The 13,211-nt window shown below is 35.0% G+C and overlaps 1 pseudogene; it reads left to right on the top strand.

The window, feature by feature from the left end:
• The first annotated feature begins 12,038 nt into the window (after positions 1–12,038).
• On the top strand, positions 12,039–12,729 carry LOC129063151 (serpin B6-like; annotated as a pseudogene).
• Positions 12,730–13,211: the final 482 nt, after the last annotated feature.

Below are 13,211 nucleotides of genomic sequence, written 5' to 3'. Positions count from 1 at the left end.
ATTGCCTGAGGGAAGCTTCTCATTTTTTTCCTTTAAAAAAATATCCAAATTACACTTCCCAATTAAGTTCAAACTTGTAGTTACAACTTCTTTTTGCCCTTTTTATGTGGTTTAGTGTTTTTATATAAGACTAGGATGGAAGGCAATAAAAATGAAGATTGATTTTAATTTCCCCCTACTTTTCTAAGAAAGAGAAACTAGCTAAACTTGGTCTTTTTTCAATAAAGACCAGGAGGAAAGCTAATAGCCTTAAATCTGATCTTCAGTCTAACCATTGTTCATTCCCTGTGCTAGGCATTGGGGAGAAGAACAAAATACTGACTCAGCGCTGGTGGAATTTATAGTCTAGTGAAAGAGATATGCATTTAAATGAAAGTGATAGACATTCCCAAAGAATCATATATTCAAAATGCTATTTTAAAACAAAAAGAAGGTGCTTAGTGTGACCTTGGGAGGTGCAGAAAGGGAAGATTTCCTGGATAAGAATATGGTTGAGTTGAACTTTGAAGGAAGGGAAAGATATGAGCTGGAAGAGACAATTCATTATAACATGGACACTCTCCAAGGAGGAAGCCTAAACAGCATCTGACTGTTCACAGTCTGGGCCTGCCTTCTTGCTCTTTGCCTTGTGTTGCTTACTGCTAAATATACAGACTCCTTCCTTTAAAAGAATCTGGTTCTGCACTGTGTGGTTTTAATCCACTAGTATAAAATTCAGGCCAGGTTGGGGTGTTGGTGTGTTATGTGAGTGTCTGTTCCTGTAAAGATGCCTTCTGCTTTGGAGAGCATGTGCTTTTAAAAGGATTTGGAGGTAGTCCAGTCTTTTCCGCTGACTCTGTCATCTGCATAGTGAATTAGGAAAGACAGTGTTGGTCCTGCTTGATTTTATCTTAATCTTCACGTGGGTCCTTTTATTACTTAACGTTCTTCAGGAATGGGCCAGAAAGGGATGCCAGAGTGTGTGTTTTTTAATTCTCTTTTCTTTTTATTGACTGCTTATATGTAAAATACACTTAAAAACAGCAGGTTTTAATCATTTTGAGGCAGTGACCTTAAAAATGAACTGTGCTTTTAAATTAGATACACTACTTGTAAGAGAGACCTAATATTTATTTTGCATATATGTACGTAAAACATGTACATAATGTACGTAAAACATGAACTTGATTTGCGGGTGTAGAGCTGCAGAAGAGTTCTATAGCGCTAAATTTTAGGTTTTACATACTAGTTAAATGTAAAACTCTGTTCCGGGGATTTTTCAAAAACTCATGCTCTCACAAATATCAGTCAATAAATCATTGCAACTAGAATCTGAACCACAAAATTTAATTTCAAATAGACTCCTGATGATTTTCACAAGCTATTTACCTATGTGGAATAATGATAATTTACTAAAATTTTCCTGAAATTACAGGTAAATGTTTGCACCTGGTTGTCTTTTTCCCCCAAGTAGGGGGTTATAGTCTTATAAGGATTTTCCTGATTTTAAAGTATCTGCATGTTTTTAAAGGATAGATTGTGGTCTTTGATAACATAATGAGCTCTTTAGGGTTTACTTCATATAATCTCTTCTTTTCCCTTTTGTACTCTGCATACTTAACACTCACATGCTAATATTAGCACTAATGCCTTAGGCCTAAATAGCAATAATTACTGGATGGCACACTGGCTTCTATTTAAGTTGACAACTCAATAACTTGACATATGCATTACATCTCTATTACACTGGAATCTAAATGGCACTTTATAAAGCATTCCTTTTATATTTAGTTCACTGACTGATCAGACTCGAGCTTGTGCTCATCATGTGTCTTTTAAAGACTAGTGAATGTGTCATTATTTCTAAGACCCTTGCCAGTGGTAGATAATGGAATCATGGAAAGCTGTATTTACAGAAAAATGGTGGGGTTTGATGACATGTTTCTTAGACAAATAAGAGTCAAAGACATTTTTATAGTTTTTTTAATATATAGTATAAATGTAGAAAATGTCATACTTAAGAAATTCAGCCTGGGATATACGGTGTATCCACTTAGGTTTTCTTCTCAAAGATGTTCAATAAACCGATATAATTTAGGAAATAATTTTTTATGTTTTAGGAACTTTTGTTACGGTAGAATTTCCATTATGAAAAGGTAGAACTTAATAGTTACAAAACATCTCTGTTTTTGTTACCTAAACCTCACATAGTCTAAAATGTTTCAATCCATTCTATGATACAATATGGAGCTTCAAATGTGAACATTGTTTCTTCTCTTCTCTTCTCTCATCTCCTGTATTTAATCCTTTACTCACCTCACCTCTCCTCTTTTCTCTTCTTTCTCCTGTAAAAGACCTTAGGCAGAGACAGTAATGATGACAAGCACCGGGATTATGTGAAATGAGGCAGTGAATATGGTGGTTAGGGCAGCCTTGCAGTCCTGGAAGATTAGCCGCACAGAGGGGATTTATCAAATACGTAAATCTATCACAGATCATTTAAGTCTCTGTAAATTACAGATAATTTAAGATAATTTAAATCTATTAGAGATAGAGTACTTCTCCCCCTTACAGAGAATGAAGGTACCAACATTAGGAGACTTCAGCATTGTAACACCGCATTAATAATGAACACACCTAGTGTTCACTTGACTTTTGAACTTCTAAATACCACTCTTCACTAAAGAGGACTTGAGACTGAAAGAGAAATAGCTGACTTTAGAGCTGGGACCAAAAAAATAAGTATAATATAAGCCAGAAGTATCTTGTTGGAATAGTAAAGAAGAACTCAAAGAAAAATGGGAGTATTACAAAAGGATCCGTAAGTCATTTCTAAAGGGTTCCCACTGGTCAAATACTCTATGCAGCGACAGCCCTGCCATCTAGAAAACTATGAAGGTCATGAAATCAAAGCAAGATTGAGAAAGTTCCTGAATGAAGCTGACTGGAAAGATATGAAAATCGGGTACATGTATAATCCTGGCTTGGATGCTTTTACTATAAAGGACTTGATTGAAATGAAAGTTTAAAAGGTGCTGTGGATTTATGGTGCACAGGTGTTCTTGGCATCATTCTTGCTTCTTTTCAGTAAGTCTGCAATGATTTCAAAGTAAGATCAATATTTTAAAAATGAAGTTTTGTTTTGGATTTCTTTATAAATGCTGAACAAATAACTTTACCAAATTGCAGTTGTTATACAAATAAGCTGCACACATTTCACTTACACCATTTGATGAGTTTGGACATACATCCATGAACCATTTTCACAACCAAGACAGTGAACTTATGCATCACCTCCAAGTTTCCTCTGGCTCTCACGGTTGTGTGTGTGTGTCTATGTGTGCATAGAACACTTCACATGAGATCTATCCATTTCACACATTTTAAGTAAATGTTACAGTATTTTTAAATATAAGTGCACTTTTTTTGAGAAATATTTTTTTTTCCTATTTCATTTGTGTTGCATGAAATTTAGGCTTTGACTAATTTCCAGCATATGTTCACACAGAACTTCCCATGAGATACTAATAGAGATATAAGATCAGCAACTGTGGGAGGAGTGCTTTTGAACTTCCCTTTTATTCCCTTTGACCTGGACACCTGCATCCGGGATGGTATCTCCCTAAATTCGTCATGACAGTAAAACAGGAAATGGCAATCTTATCGAACTTCCTGGAAATCCTTCTTTCCCAAGGAAAACAAGGACAAACTCCACTTAGGCAATTGTTCCCTCCACAGTGCTTCTCACCGTGTCCTCCAAAGTGAATCTGTTAACAGATACCCCGAAGGGATGGTAGTTTTGTGGCAGAACCCAACACTGTACTCATATTTATTAACTGTCATTCAGAGTAGCAATTTCCCATGAGATTGTGCCCTCACAAATGACACAATATAATGTCGAATGCTTCACATAAGACATGTCATTAACTGCAGAACTATTTAGAACTATTTATCATGTGGTCTGCCTCATTCTGCCTTTTTCTTTTTCTTTTTTTCTTTTTTTCTTTTTTTTTTTTTTTTTTTTTGCTGATGCCATATGAACACAGGATTTCCCAGAAGAAAATAAATGGAACACCACAAAGAATGAGCACAGAAAGCAGTTCATGTACTTCATAAAAAAGGAACAAAGAAGCAGGATGAGGTCAAGGAGAAAATCCGGGCTGACGGCACAGTGGGGCGAAATGTTGCAAGAGGGCTAATAGGCATGTGGAACACTGTTAATCAATCACCAAAGCAGATCAGACACCAGATTTGTCTATTCTGACAGTCTGAAGTTGACCAGTAAAGCAGCCAAAGAATAGTTTGAAAATTATCAAAATGGATCCAAATGACGGATGTCAAAAGATCATCTGTTTCTTCTAAAATCTCTGCGGGAATATTATTACATTATTTTAAATTCATATTAATTTCATACTAGTGCACACTAGTATGAATACATACTAGTCCCAAAACACCATTGGAGACAATAAAGGGTATACAAGGATGAATATGCTAAAATCTCTGACAGCAGAGAGCTGAAAGTCCCAGAGATGCTGCTGCTCTAGTGTAGAGGACAATATGATGTATTCCTTTGGGTTTTGGCTATTGTTCTTTGGAGTCTATTGCAAAGATAATACATAAAGCCATTGTAAAACTTGATCCAATCTGTACATGTTTACAAGAAAAAAAAGAGAATTTAAAAGTTTAAGTGGGGAATTGCAGGGGATCCTTGTTTTAGGGATGATAATGTTTGTTTTCATATATGGTAGGTTGTGCAGGATTATCAAGTGTCAAAAACCACGATCAGAGCATCCCTGAGAAGTGTGAAAGCCACTGTGAAGTCATGATTTTCAAGGAGAAAGGGAAAGGGACAGTACAAGAATACAGAAGTAGGCAGAATCAGGGAGAAAACAAACCTGACAACTTTGCTATTTACCTAAGGCCAATGTAGATGCCACATCTGTCAGAGTAAAACTTGGGGGCGGGGGGGGCGGGAATAAGGAGAATACAGACCTCGCAACCCCTTCGATTTCTTTGCTCACACACAACCCCCACACCATCAGTGCCTTAACAAGATTCTGCTGTTCATGCTGCCTACTGGTAAATATTTGGAGGGATTTTTCTATTAAATTCTAAAATGAAAAGATTTTGAAACTTTCTTCAGATGCAGCAATAATATGACAAAATTTGTAAGACTTATAGAATGACAGTTTTCATTAACACCATAACTCACCTAGAGATTCATTAAGTAAATTCCATATTCTATCTAGGTAAAACAGTTTTTTTCCCCCTCTCTCTGTTTTATTGTTGCTGTTGTTTCTTTGTTTATGTCATTTGTTCTATACTAAACACTATCAGTGAGTATTTGGATTTCAAGTGTTTTCAGAGGGTATTTGTTCAGCACAGAGGAAAGGGAGAGGAAAAGCTATTATATATTTTCTGCAAAAAAGACTTCCTGCCCAGGCCTTCAGATTTACCTTAAAGAAGACATTCTTGCAAGAAATATATGGAATTTCCAATGTTATGATTCACATACTCCATGTTTGGATCCAAACTAACAACCTGGAGCAGGAAATGTATTTTTCTTGATCTTCGCAGTGATTGATTTTATGGCTTGCTCTGGGCATTTGGTTTATTAACTGTAACTCTTGAAAGCAGAGATAATTTTTGAAAGCAATGAAGCCTGAACAAAAATGTAATGAAAAAATAAAATAAAATAAGCTTTTCAAGTGTCCAAACTACAGCAAACCCAACAGACATTTTTTTGTAAAAAATTTAATTGTAGTATCCTAAATTTGATCATAACTTAGAATCTAGACAATCCTCTTTTGTGTAGGCCAGGAAAACTTAACAATAGGAAATCTCTGGGGGGAAAATTGTTTATTAAAGGAGTTAATGTTTATTCATCTCCCTTTCTTTTCCCAAAAGTCATTCATTTTTACATTGGTTTGAAGTAGTTTACAAATTATTAACAGCAACAGGTATTAATAGGGAGTGATAATTATTCTGCCTTGCATCAAGTAAAGGACTTTATCACATAAGAATTACTATGATATATCTTCAAAGAGTCTCAAATGCCTATGTGTATCTTCTGTGAGAAAGTTTGTCTAACTACAGAACAGCGTAAAACAGTTTGAGAGTTGTTTCAGAAAACTGTTTTAAAGAATTTAAGCATTTTTTATTTGGAATAATATAATTTTAATCATTTTTTCATATTTTTTGTTGACTTAAATTTGGAACAACTCTAAGATTTTAAGACTATAATGGTTTTCCATAGAATAGATGTAGCCTATATAATAATTTCCTTAGAAAATATGTTTCCACTATATCCCATATTCTGCTCACATGTTGCATACATTATCATTTATTTGAGAATGTAATTAATGTGTAATAAATATTTTATTTAAGAATTGCATTAATGTAAAATAAACATATATTTGAATTTTAGGACTCAGTTAATTGTATACTTTTTTAAGTGTTCTGTGTTGGGTATTTCATTAGATATATACCAATACATTTATACACTATATAAATATATAATATTATATGTCTAATTAATATATGTACATATAATATTATGCATATATATAATTTCCTTAAGAATACTGTACTTATTTCTGCATTGTCTACTAGCTCCCCGTGTTGCCATTGAGAAATCAGAAGCAATGCTGATTCTTTATTGTTTTGTACAGGTGTGAATTTTTCTCCCTTTGGCGGTATATAGAATTGTCTATTTGTTCTAAACTGTTTTAAAATTTTAACCATGCTATGCATTGGTGGAAATATACTTTCATTCACCGTGCTGGCATCTGATGAGCTTTTTAAATCTGAAAACAATCCTTGCCTTTCTTCTTTTATTGTGGAACTCTTATTATTTGGATGTTGGACCTTTAGAATGTCTTTCTTACTCTCTTTTCTTATCTGAATGTTCCTTTTAAACAGTGCTCTGTTTTGCACACAGTCTTTTGATCTCCATTTGGTCACACAATAATGGGCCTTGGACCTGGAACACTTGCTCAAGAGACAAAGGAAGCTCACAGTCTACGCTAGGCTTATCACTTGATGTGGGGATATCCCTGTTCCATACTTTATATGTACTCCTTTGTTCTTCTTCAGTGCATGTGTCAGTGGCCCTCAGGAGTATCCCCAGCTTTCTGTATGTCAGACCTCATGGGGGCAAGCACGAAGTGAGTTGTGTATAGCTATAACATTCACATGGGCTTGCACAGTGGACCTGCTAGCTATGGTGACCGGTGCATTGTAAGGGGTTCTGTCTTGTTCACTCTTTCCTGTATTCCACTTGAGCCTAGTTGCATTTCATCTATTCTCATAGACCTAGAATCATGCACTTATCTCTTCCCTCACTGGCACTTACCTGCCTTTTAAGTGTGGCTGCAAAGCTTCGCCACTCACGAGTGATGAGACAAAACCTCTCTAAAGATATGAATTATTTCTTTTCTGAAGTTTACTTTTTCTTGCATATTTTGTTTTTTCTGATCATTTGTTTTGTTCACTAAATTCCATATTGAAGAATTTCCTCAGATATCTGTCCATCATTAATTGTCTGCTTATATTCAAGAATAGGGTATTAAGATACAGTTTGGAAGTTCTGAACACATGGATGTGGATGATCAACTGTGGATTTCATTGAAGAGTTATCTGACCTGACCATTTTCACTGCAATTTCCTATGTCAGGATCTTTATTTTTTACCTTTTGGAGTGGTCAGCTTCTGCAAAGACTCTTTAATCTCCTGTGGAGCCAATGTTATGAGAGTCAAGGGAAGGAATATGGCTGGGCAGGGGGATGTCTCAGCCTTTTCTATAAATACCCATACATTTACTTAATGCTTCTCACTCAGTGGTATCTGGTAAAGCCCAATTCATAGATTCTCTGCTTTATTCTCTCCAGAGAACAAGCCTCCATTCATTCTTTTGCCAAGATGGAACTATCACTTAGCTACTTTCAATAGAAAAAAAAATTGGGGGATTTATGTGCTTTATTAACAAACCTTTAATCATTTTCTTTCCTAACATCCTCTTTATATTCAACCCACTTCCACAGATACCTGGGACACCAATTCCAGAGCTTTTGGGGATTTTTACAAGATAAATTGGATTGAACCTCTTCTTGCTCATTGCTTTCTTGACTGTTATATAAAACAATTTTTTTCTGTCTTACATTCATTCTATCCTTTTGGATTTAGACATTAACTATCATGTTAATAGGGGTTTGTGAGGGAGTAAAGTTAATAGGTATATTAAATTTATACTACCTGGGACTTTATGCTTTATATTTTGTGTATGAATATTTCATAGTCAAATTGTATATCTTATATCCTACTTTTAATCCTTAAAGGGTATCAAAATCATAATAACATCAATACATTTAATAACATCTAAATTAAATCTTTTGATTCATTTTTGATCAGAGATTATTAGTAGGTATGTCCAACCTATGACATATATATGTACTATCAACATGTGACAATGAACTATATAGAGGACATTGCATAAAATAGGGTAGGTAGAAGGATGTATCTATCTGAAAACAGTAGGAATACCAGTGGATATATATTAATTGGATTTAGTCAAGAACACAGAGCACTTTAAGGATTTGGAGAACAGAGACTACAATATAAGAAAAGGGCTCAAAGCACTGTTCACAGACTTGGAAGAACCAAAGTTAAGGAGCTGTAGCTGAAAGGCAGGAAGGGAGACCCTGATGATCTGAGATTGAAGAACAAAAAGTAGGTAGTTCTTAAAGTCTTACAGAAAAACTACTGCAATTCTCAAGAATCCCTGAAAAGGACCCACTAATTGTCTCATTGTGCAGCAGCAAAGTGTGTTGTTCTCAAGTATGTGCTGAGAACCTCCTGTGGATGTGCAGACACCTTTAGGGTATAATTGTTCAGTGGCATCTCTTCTGCCTTGCAGATCACACTTGGGTTCCTTTAGTTGGTGAACTTCACCTGGAAGCCACAGGTGAAGGGAATTTTTGTCTGAGTGTAAAAAACACTTAGAAGGAATATCAGTGAAGCTGAGTTAGCAAAAAATACTGTACCTGCAACATAACAGTTATATCTATTCACTTAAGTGCTATGGTTATTGACTTACTTGCAGTGGTATTGGTTAGAATCCACAATGACAGGCCATACCTACAGGACAGCTATAGACTAAGGAAAGCAGAAGGAAGGTGAAGATATGAACCAAAATATTTCCCTCATTTACCAGGTTCCATATAACACATAAAATATTCCTATTCTTATATGTCAATTTTGAGAATCCAGGAAATAAAACAAAAAAACAAAACAACTTCTCCCAAGCAATTAGAAGTGAAGAGCAGAAAAAGTCATTACTATTAAGAAAGAAAGGAAAAAGGAAAAAAAAAACTATCAGAAGGAAAGGAAAAGGGAAAATGGCTATCAGAATCAAGCCTAATACCACTAAGCCATGCAATGCTCTTATTGAGCAAAAATAATCACATAGGATACCAACCTCAGACTAGATTACTCTGAGTCCATGATAAAGTGAGACAAAACAAGGCCAGTTCATTATGTTTGCCTAAGTCCAGTCAAAACCAGTCACTGTACCAACCACAAAAATACCCAACATCTCATTTTGGCTAAAATGAGCAAGTGACTTCTCACTCTTATTTAGCAGTCATAACCTTATTCTCATTCTAAACTCTTCTTACTACGAATGAAATGTATTGAGGTATCAATCATAAAAATCCTTAAATTGCCCCATTTTTTCCCCGGCATCCAATTTAGAGCAGCATCCCCACCACTGCTGCTTCCTTAAACCCTCCCACAAGTCATGCTCAATAGTGCCCGAATTTCTACAACAGATTCTTTTTAACATCCTCTTACTGAGACATTCCATGATTAGCTGGTTACCCATTGTAAGGATTAATTTTAAATGTCAACTTGGGTAAGTGCTAGTTGTTTGGTTAAACACAAGTCAAAAATGTTACTATAAAGGCGTTTTTTAGATATTATTAAAATTGAAATCAGTAGACTTTGAATAAAGCAGATTACCCTTCATAGTGTAGGTGGGCCTTGTCCCATAGTGTTCTCCTTGCTGCAATAAGTAATAAATTCAATGTGTCCCTGGTGGTCTTTCAATCAAGGGTGTTGATGATGTCCTGTCCTGCTTGAATTCTTTTCTTTTTAACTATATTTTATTGATTATGCTATTACAGTTGTCCCATTCTTTTCCTCCTCCCCCTCCTTTATCCCCCTCCCACCCATATCCCCCCCCTTAGTTCATGTCTGTGGGTTGTCCATATAAGTTCTTTGGCTTCTCCATTTCCTAGCATGTAACCAAAAAGAAGCAAAGAAGGATACCCTGAGCTCTAAGACAATACACTGAAAAATCAGAATGCTTTTTCATTTAGTTTTCTAAATTATTCCTTCATAAAAAGAGAATGCTAAATATTTGAAAAATGTATACAATTTTACTTTTACACAATCATTAAAAAATTTAAGCAAAGTATCAAATCAATTTAAACATATCATTTTAAAGAAGGTTATGTGTCAAATATCTATTACTTTTAGTTAATAAAATACACATTCTCTTCACTTTGTCAAGCTTCATGAAGATATTGCTAAGCAGATAGTTAAAATACATGAAAAATATTAAAAATATCTCCCATAGAATTACAGATTTCTCTCCAAGATATGTGCTTCTTTCAAAACATCAGCAATATATTACAGGAATAACAAGCACAGTTTACCACATTTGATTTAACATACTTCCTATGTTCTGGTCATCACTTTTTTCCCTTTACTTGTACTTCCTGTACACAGAATTTAGACAATTTGTAATTTTCCACTCTGAGCACATTTAAAAAAAAAAATTATGAGGATCTTCAGTGTTAAAGGTTTGTGGCAAAAATCAATCCTTAATTGGAAATTGGTGAGTTCATTTATAACCAGGAAACCATTAAGGAAATTCTGTTTTTCAAGAAATCCCATTTGGTTATACGTTACTGACCAGTCCAGTGATTAAATCACCCTTTGTGTAACTACCAGAAAAAAATGCTTTACATATTTGTGGCCCATTGCCACTACACCCCAGGCTGTGATCATTTCAGTACTTGCAAACATATCAGGGTCAGGTATGATCTACATTTGGATGGAAACATTCCAAGAAAAACCCAGGTGCTACAGGAAGTGATATGGGTAATACAGTAGGTGGTGATCTCTCCTGAGTCAATTCTAAAACAATTACACAGCACGGGACAAGGGAGCGGTGGTGTGTGACAGATGGTCACAAAACAAAATTTCTATAGTGCACAATTCCTTATAGTTGACTGACATATTTTTACAAACTTCCAATTAATGTTGTAACCCAGGCAAATTTTTATGTAAAGTATCTATATCTTTGCTTATTCTCTCCATATTTAATAAGAATTATAAAAATGTTGTCAATTTAAAGAATTTTGGCTTGAGTGCTACTAAGGCTCTCAAAGGACCCTTAGGGATCATTTGACCCAAACCTTAGTTTTATAATTAAAATGGTCATTTACATGAGTTGCAGAATTGGGACTTGGACCAAGTGTTCTGACACCTAACTGCTAATCTTGTTCTCACTTCTCTTCCATCTCACACTCTCTCTTGTTATTTATACCATTCATTTGTTTTTAATTCAGGACAGATTTTTTTTTTAGTAGTCAATGAACAAATAAGTAGTTAATTTCTTAAATGTAAAACACTACTAGAACATTTTTTTCTCTCTCTCTTTTTTTTTTGTTTTCAACAGTACATTGCAAATATATCTGAGATTTTGGCAAACTTCAGAGGCCAATATATATCATTGATTTCCAAGGATTTATTAATTTCATAGGAAGAATATATAATTTTTTAAAATCTAAGTGATCTTATTTAATAAATCAGTAGATTCTTCTTTTTTAGGCACATCTACAGCATCAGTTTACATTGATATTTCTATTAAAGAACAATAAAGAAGTCTGGAAAGATAATTAAGCATATGTTTGTTTTATATACAAAATTGTGACACTGTCTACTGCTGAGCCACTCGTCCCTGCTGAATCACCCATGCTCTGGGACTCACCGTCATGGATACTCTGGTGGCCACAAATGGCACTTTTGCCTTAAACCTTTTGAAAAAGCTGAGTGAATACAACTCAAAAAAATATATTTTTCTTTTCCATGAGCATCTCCTCTGCCCTGGCCACAGTCTTCATAGAAACAAAGGGAAACATCATGACTCAGATTGTTCAGGCATTTTCTTTAGGTAAAAGTGGTGGGAGGTGAAGATTTCCAATCATTTCTCACTGAAGTTAACAGGGCTGGCATGTAGCGCTCAATTAGAAGTGCCAACAGGATCTTTGGAGAAAAGTTGCATGGTTTCAGCTCATCTTTCAAAGACTCCTGCCGCAAATTCTACTAAGCAGAGATGGAAGAACTCTACTTCTTCAAAGCTACATAGGGGGCTAGAAAACATGTAAACACCTGGGTTGCTAACAAGACAGAAGGTAAAATTACAGAGTTGCTGTCTGCAACTCAGTTACTCATGTTACTTGTCTGGTTCTCGTGAAAGCCATCTATTTCAAAGGAAACTGGGATAATCAGTTTAGCAAACATCAGACTGAAAAAGGACCATTTAAAGTCAGCAAGAATGAGAAGAAACGTGTACAAATGATGTTTAAGAAATCTGCCTTTAATATGACCTACATAGGAGAAATAGTCACTAAAACTCTGGTCACACTTCACAATGTGCCTGAAATCCAAAGTAGTATTTGGTGACAATCCAAAAATAAAGAGCCTAATTTTGAAGTCCTACATTTAGAAAAAAAATTGTGATATTGTAATAAAGAGTATTAGGATAAGTCAGAAAATAATGACACTGGTTAGTCTCTATTGACTGGATTTTTAAAATGCAAGGAAAGAGCTTCATCATTTAAACTATAGAGAGATGCTATATTCAGCCAAAATTTAAAAATCAATTCAGTTGTAATGTATAAAGTGTTGGGAAAAAGGATAGAAGTGATAGAATTCTTTATCTTTAAAAAGCAAAGACCTGCTGATAATCCAATATGATGGAAGTAAGTGAATGGTAGAGTGACTATAGTTAAAAGCATTTTCACTTATCTCAAACTGAATCGGCCTGACACACCCATACATTTATACTTGCAAAAATTGCTTTAAAAATTACTCCCTTTATAAGTCACCCCTGCCTCTCAGTTCTTGTGTCATTTCCTGCTTTGTTCCAACTCAAATCAGGTTGG

This window comes from Pteronotus mesoamericanus, unplaced genomic scaffold (genome assembly GCF_021234165.1).
Source record: "Pteronotus mesoamericanus isolate MK-2021 breed Mesoamerican mustached bat unplaced genomic scaffold, CSHL_Meso_final scaffold_85, whole genome shotgun sequence".
Lineage (NCBI taxonomy): Eukaryota > Metazoa > Chordata > Mammalia > Chiroptera > Mormoopidae > Pteronotus > Pteronotus mesoamericanus.
Note: the sequence above shows the minus strand (reverse complement) of the source record. Positions and strands in the feature narration are given on the sequence as shown.